The following is a 9,949-nucleotide window of genomic DNA, read 5'->3' on the forward strand; positions in this document are numbered from 1 at the left end:
AGGAAGTTCAGTTTTTGGACCTCAGTATTTCTAAAACCCTGTCTACAGCAATGTTGGTGAGGTACTCCTAAATGCCTGTGTAACTGCGTCTCAGTGTAAACACAGTTAGCTCAACGCTAATAAAACAGTACTGAAAATGTCCTTGCTAAAAAACACCAACATAATTAGGCACCTTTTTTGGTCCATAGACCCACCAATCTACTAGATACCCTCTGTGTCAGGGTCACGTTTAGATAACATCCAGAGTGAATCAAATTGTTGAAGTATATTAATATAAGCAACAAAATGAAGCAGTTGCTAAGACACTCTTTAGTTAGTAAATCACAGTACAGTGAATTGGATTACAGACTCTGATTAGGTTTACTGATTAAATGAACATTCTGACACTGATGAGTCAATGAGCTGCAATTTCAAAGCGATATATGATAATGATGTCAGTTTGCGCCTGTGCTGACTTACCATATTATGTCACCCCTAAACCAAAGGTCATCAAATTCTGTCCTTTATTCAGGAAACAGGAAACCATTCAGTTTCATTCACACAAATGTTTCATATCATCTTTAAAGAGTAGCTTAATATGACAAGTCAAATATGTTTTTGTCAGTTCATCTAAGCATTCACAACACCCCTATGGTTAGGGTTTTTGCAATTTAGGCAACCCAAACTACTTTGTCAAGGTCAAGGTTAAAAAGGAACCAAAGTTAAGTGGTTGGCAAGAGACAAGACACAAACCATAGTCTTCTGTGTCTACGTTACCACACCTAAAAGTGATGCCAGGGTATATTAAATATGGTTCTATTCCAAGAGGGTTAGAACTTCAGTTAACACAGACAAATGCCACTCTGATTTATGGATCACAATAACAGTGAATTGTACGTGCTTTTTGTATTTTACCTGTACGATTATGAGTGCATATTCTTATCCACTTCTCTTTTAGGATCACAGCAAATTCACACGCTAACAGGCCGTTGGGAGCACACACACTTTCTGTCATTGAAATGATGAGTAAGTATCCTGAAAGCTAACCAAACAAACATGAATGGCAATGCTGCATTGTGGAAGCAAACCCAAATGGCTCCAACAGATAATTCCTCGTCCAAACACTGTTCATTAGCATTTGGCAGTGGAGCAAAGGCCTGTAATGGTTCTGCTGACATGCAGCAACATCAACACACAAAAACAGCCTAAGCACTGGTTTTGCTGTTCATGTGAGTGTTGTGTAATTCTTCTGCATTGTTGCATGATTGGTTTTCAGGGTATTTGGCAAACTGACGGGTGGAACCAAGGCTGGATTACTAATCAGGTAAAGCAAGGAACTGCCTCAGGCCCCAGACTTAGATTGGTTTGTTGTAAATTAATCACACATGCATTTACAACTTTTGAATATACACTATTGTGGTGCTGCTGTGGCTCAGAGAAAGAAAAAATGTGTAATCTGTTAATCAGTTTGTACTTGGTGATTGCACAGTGCATTTTTGCCCCATAATGGGATATTCTGGCCATGGTTGTCAGATATAAAAAAAGAAAACACAAAATTAGGCCTAACAAACAACTGATTACCGAATCAAATAATCAGTTAATCGATCATTTAAGTAATTCATCAAGCTGATTCCATGTTTAAATCACAAATGTCGACCAAACATCTGGGATTTATCAATGTTGTACAGATAACATGCACTGAATTAGCAGCAAAGCTGTCTTCTGACTTCTGGTACACACAGGCTGAATTACTTTGCTGTCCTATTCTCTCTCTCTCTCTGTGTCTGGTACCTAGAAAGTACCTCAGGAGCGTCAGGCTTGGCTGGTTTCCATTCGATTTCCCCTGCGGGTCATCCATCGGCCTGGGGACGTGGCGAGCCGGAGCACCCAGCCCCGAGGTGATTAACGGAAGAAAGATGGCTGCAGTTTGCAGCGTAAATCCAAAGGCGTTTCAGGTGGAACACGGGTGCTTGTCTAGCAGTGAGGAATGGGGGAAGGCTTCAACCAATCCAGTACTGAAAACCTTTCTCCCTCTCTGTCCTTACTCCAGTTTCAGCAAACGTCTCAAAAGAGAGGAGAGTCGCAACCAAAAGAGGGGAGAGGGGAAAATGGAGAGGGTTAAAAAGAAGGATTTTTCTTTTTAAGAAAGGCACAACATTGGAGGTAAAGTATGATAGAAAGCTACACTCAGCGAAACGAGTGACAGAGGCTGAGAGAGCTGGAGTGGAAACCTGTGCACCCTAGGGTGATATTAGTGAACCCCATCTGTTGAACATCTGGCGCAAAGAGCCAAACACTGAGTGGCGTGCTCAGGAAATCTTAAATTTAGCAGCCATGCTCTCACAGACGGCAAGATAAGTCTTAGTCTTGCTGAGACTGATGGAGACGACAGCCAGATAAACTCCCTATTCATCATTTACCTAACAAGTTCTCCTGGCCAATAAGAAAAGAAAATATCTCTAGATCTGTAATTATTGGTTACTTAATTATCTATTGATTATTTTAATCAAGCACTCAAGCTCAGACTAGAGCACAGAGAACAGTCACGCCCCCCAAAATATTCAATTTATAATATCAAACAGAATTTCTCACATCAAGCAATTAAATCTATCACTATCAAAAATTCAGTTGCTTATTGCCATTATGTATACAATTTTTACATTTCCAGTTCCGCTGCCAGCCAGTAGTGGGATCAAACACAGCAATGTATACTCCCTCAAACCAGTTGTAAAACATATTATGCAGAAAAAGAGTGACGAGTGTCAGAGGCCGATACCATACACTTCTTGATGCATTGCCAGCATTGCCATTAATATTAAATAAATATGAAGCAACTGCTAATGCAATGTGATACAATTCATCCCTATTCTGATGCAGTGCAATTCGACACAATGCAGTTCAACGCGATATGATGTGATGCAAAAGAATATGAGGCTGTTCAATTCAATATGATCTAAATAATCTAAACATAAAATAAATTATTATAGTCACACATTATTGGTAAAATTTCAAATTAATAAAGGCACAGGGTCTAATAATTATATACAAATAAATAAAAATGAAAAAATATATAGTTTTAAATAAAGTTTTAACTGATGCACAGATGTTAGAATTGCATCTTGAACCTTTATGACAGCCACCAATGCAAATGTGGCCCGAATCCAGAATTAAAAAGATCAGATTTCATGGTGATTTGTTGTGTTCACACTGTCATAAAAAATAACATCCAAATTATATTAGAAAAAAAATGTTGCAAATTTTTGAGGTCATTTTGGCCTGCAGTCTGAACCCAAACCTAACCCTAAACCCCTAGTGTCCTGGTACAACTGTATAAGGTCACTCCATTTTTGAGACCCATGATAGACTCCACCACACTGCACTCCACACTGTGGACTGCCCTGTTGAAACCTCCATTCCTTGATTAATGAATATGATTGTTTTCTCAATTCAGTGCGACTAGTCATCACTGCTCAAACATAACTGGACTGTTGCATTAGATTATTTATCTGCAAGAATCAAATCTCAGTCAGACCGAAGGTTTAATTGTCTTGCACAAACCAGTTAATTTGACTTGACAGTCTAGTAAGTCCTCTTAGCCGATTGCTCACTGGCAGCAGTCGCTTACAATTTGTCAAATTGCTCCAGTTTGTTCCAGTAAACCACATTATGTGATCAAATTGCCCAAAGCAGTACTTTTGGTCAATTATCATAACATAAATTCTGTGATTGATTTTGAATCCACAAATTGCTGGATTACCTGTCAAGGGTCTACGGTTTCTGTCCATATGTATCTGAAAGGACAAGGGGAAGTGATTACAGGGAGAGGTCCTTGATAACTGGAGTGTGACTGCGTTATAGGAAAAGTCAAAGTTGCCATTAGAAGTCCAAAGCCGTTTATTAGCACAACCATGGCATGTCCATGTAACTGACAGGGTTCATGCCTGACTTCCCCTCAGCTGTCTGGCTCGCTCTGCAGGTGGAGCTTTTCTCCTTTGTCACAATGTGGACTCTTCTATTTCTTCTCTTAGCAAGAAGCTTGCTCTCCAAGAGTGGGCAAAAACGAACTTTGACACAGTTAGATGCTATTGCAAATTTCGTATCATTAAGCTAGGTGGTTTGACATTGTGACTTCAGTCAGAGACAGGTGAGAGGAGATTTACAGTGAACAAAAAACGCACTGTTTTGTATCCTTTTAAAGACAAGTAAACAATGTTTGGGCAGGCAACACACTCTGAAAATACTCTGCTTCTGAAACACTGGGATATGAAGACACGCCAATCATGGACCCAATATGTTAAGTATTAAGTATTTAGTAGCATAGCACAGAAAAGTATTTGCAAGGATGCTCACAGTTAATACAAACCCAACAATAAACTATTCTCTACTCATGTTACTTTGATTTAGTTGCTCTATTTCCAACTTTTACAACGTGCCTCGCAAAAGCAGCAGTAGCTTATGAATTCAACACATAATGAGATTTGAAAAATAGGCATTCTTGTCAATCATGACCTTTCCAAATCGAGTAAATCAGCTTGTCAGTGAATCACCTATTGTCAAATGTTTTTTATGCTAATATCTAGTAAGATAAGGGCCTAAGGCAAGGGGAGTATGAACTGAGTCGCAGTGTGGCAAAATCTTCCAGTACAGTTATCTCACATGGGCTCAGCAGGAGAATTGGCATGGAGATTGAGAGACACTAAACATGAAGTAGAAATAAGACAGCTCAAAGAGGACAGAGTACCAAAGAGCAAAGGAGCTTAAGACACAAGATAGATGTAAGAGAGGGAGAGATCACTAGAGATTACCAAAGAGGAGAGGGCATTGCTGTTTAAACCACCTCCCCCTGGAACAAAGACAAATTGGGCCATGCTTACTATGCCCCCCCAAAGTCCCTATTTCTCTCTGAGGAGGAAGCCAGCATCTCCCAAGCATTAAAGTGGAAAAACCAACGCCACTGCAAGAATTTAATGAGGAGGGCTCTGCACTGTTCTCCGCTCAGTGTGTGACACAACACTTCTTGGCATGTAATGATTTTCTCTCTTTCTCTCTTCTTTATTCACTGCCTTTATTCCCCCTGCCTACACTGGAGGAATGGAGTGGATATCTAGGCTTGAAACCAGTGCAGGCCCACTCAGTCCTCAGTGTTAGGATGCAAGAATACTGTGCTTACACACTCTCTATGCACCAATTATGTAAAACACCATAAAAGCCACTAGTATAAATATTCACTTATTACTGGGTTGTCATTATGTCATGTAAAGTAATAACACATCCACATTTGGGGAATTTGTTTACCTTAGACAGAGATTGATAAAAAGGTGGATAATGGTTGGATGTGTGAACTGCCAGAAAGCTCCAAAAACCCACCAATGTAGCATTCCACTGTAGTACAACGCTACATCAGTGCTGCACAGGGTGTGGAAAGAGTGTGTGGTCACCACTACTTGACAGCACAACACACAGTGTCCACAGGGGCATTTTTGGGCCGTGCTGCTTATCAGCATTGGATGCTTGTAGGCTTATTGACCAACAAAAGGTTACTGCCACCTACAACCGCGAAAACACTTCCTTGGTGCACCTGACTGGACCAACGTGGCGGCCCATCTGGAAACTTTCTCTTATATGACAAAAACATTTTAGGTGAGAAATCAGCTCGGCAGTTGCAGAATCTCTCTTTATATTAGATCGACAACTGTTAGTGTAAATCTTTTTCGTGAGTTTCGAGAAGCAATGATTTGTGTAATGTTTTGACATAATGTTGACTTTTTTAATTTAAGTTGCGTTCCTTCCTTCCATATTGCTCCGACTTTAAACAGATCACAGATCAGTCAAGTGGCTTGATGGAGCTTCATGCAGCCGAGCACAACACAAGAAATTAAACATGGAGCCGAAAAGTTTTTGCTCCCTTTTTAAATATTTGATCAAGGTACAAATAACAGGTAGCCATGAGATTGAAAAGCAGGCATTTACTTTTATTTGGGAGCTGCTTATGTGAGATCAGGGGAAGTAAAAAATGAATTTAAGGAGTGGGAGGCCCAAGAGCTTGCAGTCAAGGGGAGGGGTGGTGTGTGTTGAAAGTGGAGGGAGAGGTTGATGGATGAACATTTCCAAAACTGGTCTGATTGAGTAGTAAAACAAGACTTATGAATTAATGCTTGGTATAATCCAGAGTAAGCACACTGAGGGCCACAGCTGAGGTAAGTATGCAAAAACACATGTTCTATCTAAGATGTTTATTGTCATATGCAAGTTTTCCTCTGTAAAGGTTTTTTTCATTGCACAAAGACCAAACTTTCTACATACCCTTAAATCATTACAAAAATAACAACAACTAGATTTTGGTCATGAGAACATTTTACACAAGATATGGTGAGTAACAGCACACACAGCTCCAAAACTATTATAGTGTTTCAGGTACACTCACAGATAAATATCTTCTAGTTTATTAAGGGCAAAAAAGGCTTCAAAACAAGACAATATTTTATCGATGAGTGCCAGTAACATTTTACACAATAATTCCTAGGTTTAGCGAGGTAAAACAAGACAAATGTTAAAGTTATTACCCAAACTGTTAGCTGTATCAGGTGATGGAAGTAATTCTACAACTCAACAGCAATGTAGTACTGCACTTAAATTGCACTCATCGTCACTGTCGGACAGAAATCTCATAGCTCCATAATTTTTATGTTTTTTCATAAATCAGTGCTATTGGTCACCCTTTATTTCAGTTTCTGTCTGTTGGGACATGGCTTGGGAACTGGCTTGGGAACTGGAGGGCCGTCAGTTCAAGTCCAGCACGGACCACAGTATAGAGTGTTGCCAGTTCCACCTCCTGACCAGGGCTCCGAACCCCAGGGTGTCGTTATGTGGCAACCAGTCACTCCATCAACTCTTTACATTTGCCCTGTGGGTTCATGGTTGGATGTCAGGCCTGTGCACTCAAAAAAAAAAATACGTTCCATGATTTTTTAAATTATATATTTAAACCACCTACACCAACTTTTGACAATGTCCCTTACCTATTGTGTTAGCATGCTAACATTTGCTAATTAGCATAAAAACAAAGGAAAGTCTAGGCTAACAGGATAAGTTATCCAGGTATTAGGTCATAAGCCAGTTAAGATATACCTGATGAAAATTTGAGGGATCACCAAAGTGAATACAATTCATGCAGTGGGAAACATAAATGTCTAAACACATTTTATCCAACAAACGTCGAAACATTTTAACCTGAACGACTTCCATTAGCCCTAGATAACAAGCCTGGGGATCACCAAATTAATTCTGTGGATGAATGTTTGAACCAAATTTCCTCAAATTCCATCTGATATTTTCAAATTATTTCAGTCTGGGGCAAAGCGGTCGACTCCCTAGAATCATGCTGCTAATGTCGATTCATCTCCAAAGATGCAACTCGTTAGCATCAGTTTATTGGATCTCCCCTCCTTGGTAAACTCCCATTTTTTTCAAATTTCACACCTCCAGTTTTTCACTAGCTTTGTGTTAAAAATGTGCAGTCTCTAAGCCCAAGCTGGGACAAGCAGGTCATTGTCACTTGAGCAAATATCTAGACAAAGCAATCAGACAAACCATCTCTTGTACTTGTTTAAAACTTGTATGAACATCAGATAGCTTATTGTGCTGTTTTTCTGTACTCTGTTCCAGCAGCCAGAGCTCAGCAATTAACCCGGCGAGTAAAAGATGATTATCACTGACGGGAATGATGACCAAAACTACAAAATAAGATCCAGGCTGTAAATAGCCAGAGTTTTGTTTCCTCAGCCAGTGGTTGCCATTTGTCTTCATAAAATGATAATATGATATTTATTTCCTCATTAACAGCCAAGGAGGAGATTTTAAAAAGGTGTCCTTACGTGTCCTCAACACTTTGCATCTTGATGCCGACTTTGAGATTCACCCTGAATCCTAATTTTTACCACTTAATTCATTAATGACTTTTACTGCAAATGCTACTTTGTGAGCATTTAATAACTGTAAAATAAGTGTGTGTGTGTGTGGCTTTTAGTATGAATAATGCATAGCTAAAAATTTGTTTTTCTTTTTTTTGCAAAGACTGAATTCCCGTTTGTGTGGTCTACAGATAAATAAACAATTCCAAAAAATGGCCAGACTTGACCATTGCTCAAAAAGGATGGATGTAGTCTCATCAAGGACAGAGCAACAGAGTGACAGTCAGACATATAAAAGGCATGCTTCTCCAGGTATGGAAATTATTGCTTATCTTTGTTGACAAATTCAGATTATATTTGTTAGTTACTTTCTTTTCTTTTTTCCTTTACTTAAATAGCCCAATACAATTGAAGTACACAAGACATAGCTACCACTGCCTTGGAGAGAAGGAAGAGGACCGTTCTCAGAGTTTAGAGTAAGTAATTCAACATCTTGAAAGAAAATGAAATCCACATTGGGCGGTGTAAATACACAGGCAGAAACCTGCTCTTTGTTGATTAAAGTTTTAAGTAATTAACTTATGGCAACCCATTCTGCCATCATCAACAATGTCTGTTCAAATAGATGTTGACAGCAATGGCATGGGAAAATACTTCAAATATTAATAAATCAATGTATTTTTCCTTTAATTTGCTCTACAAGCGACACAGAAGCGTTGAGCAGCCTCAATAGACAACTGATGAAACTGCTCCATCGCCCACCCCAGAATCTGACCATATGACAGCACCATCATGGTGAGGGAACAAACTCCTGGAGGACAAGGATATCCCAAGGTTCTGTGCTTTGTAACAGAATCTGAACTATGGAACTTAATGTACGTAATACGGACAGTCTGCCTGCTGTTTACAGTTTTGTAAAATTAATCTAAACGTATAATGTGTACGTTACGGTAAAAACGGTTAATTCCAACAGTTTGTCGAAGAATTAATTTCACATAAACAAAATTTAAAATGTGTGTCAACTTAAAACATTAATATAGTTATAAGTACATGACACTTAAATGCCTTTAAATAATGTGGGGAAACTATTTGGATAACTTAATTTTATAAGTAATCAACTTAAAAACTTGGTTATGCTACCAATTATTAAGTAGTGTAATTAAAAATACCTTCACGTAGAGAAAAGCTAATTTTCCTTACTTAATATACTCATTAGTTGAACATAATTCATCCTGTGTGTCACAACTCAAATGAGAGAAGGAATATTTTACATCGTGATGGTATTCACAATTATCCGAATCAAATTCACCACAAAGTGCTGCAGAGATGTCGGTCTACAAATCTTGTTCTCCAAATGTAGAACACATGTTTGTTTGGTACAGACCCAACAAATGTCTGAGAATCATGATTTTATATAGTTTTCCAGTAGAAATGTAATTTGTGATGCACAAATATTATTTCCCGCTATCATGATTATACTGCAACTGCAATATCTGTCAAAACAATCACAACATGTTTATTTTACCATATCATGCCAGCCCTAGCTATAACAACTTTGTAAGGAAGTAATGTGTCAAATGTTGTGTACTCGCTTTACTCTGCCCCCAAGTGGCCAAAAGTCCTTTGACAAATTGACAATTTCTCAACTATTGTTTAAATACATACCTTCTGACCAAAGAGTAACAAGATTACAATGCACCCAGACAGTCATTTCCAACGTTTAGCACTGTGAACACATTTGGAGTACCAAAAAATATTGGTTTATAGTCAGCCCTTGTTGCCTCTGAGAGAAACGTTAAACTCATTGATGGATACAAACCTTCACACAAGCAGAGCAGTGCGTTCTGCTACTGTTTTTCTTAAAGACAATGGTGAAAGAGGCTGCTTCAAAGTAAGTTTATCCTGATCTAGGCTTTCTCCAAGAGCATTAGTCAGACGTATGAATGAGATCCTGCTCAGAAGCATGATGGCATAATGGCAGAGAAAGCAGCAACATATGGCAGCTAACACGAAACCCTGCCCGGAAGCAAACAACACTAAGCGAAGCAGAGTGATGCAAT

The sequence above is a fragment of the Morone saxatilis genome, unplaced genomic scaffold (genome assembly GCF_004916995.1).
Source record: "Morone saxatilis isolate NCDOM2014 unplaced genomic scaffold, NCSU_SB_2.0 Contig18, whole genome shotgun sequence".
NCBI lineage: Eukaryota > Metazoa > Chordata > Actinopteri > Moronidae > Morone > Morone saxatilis.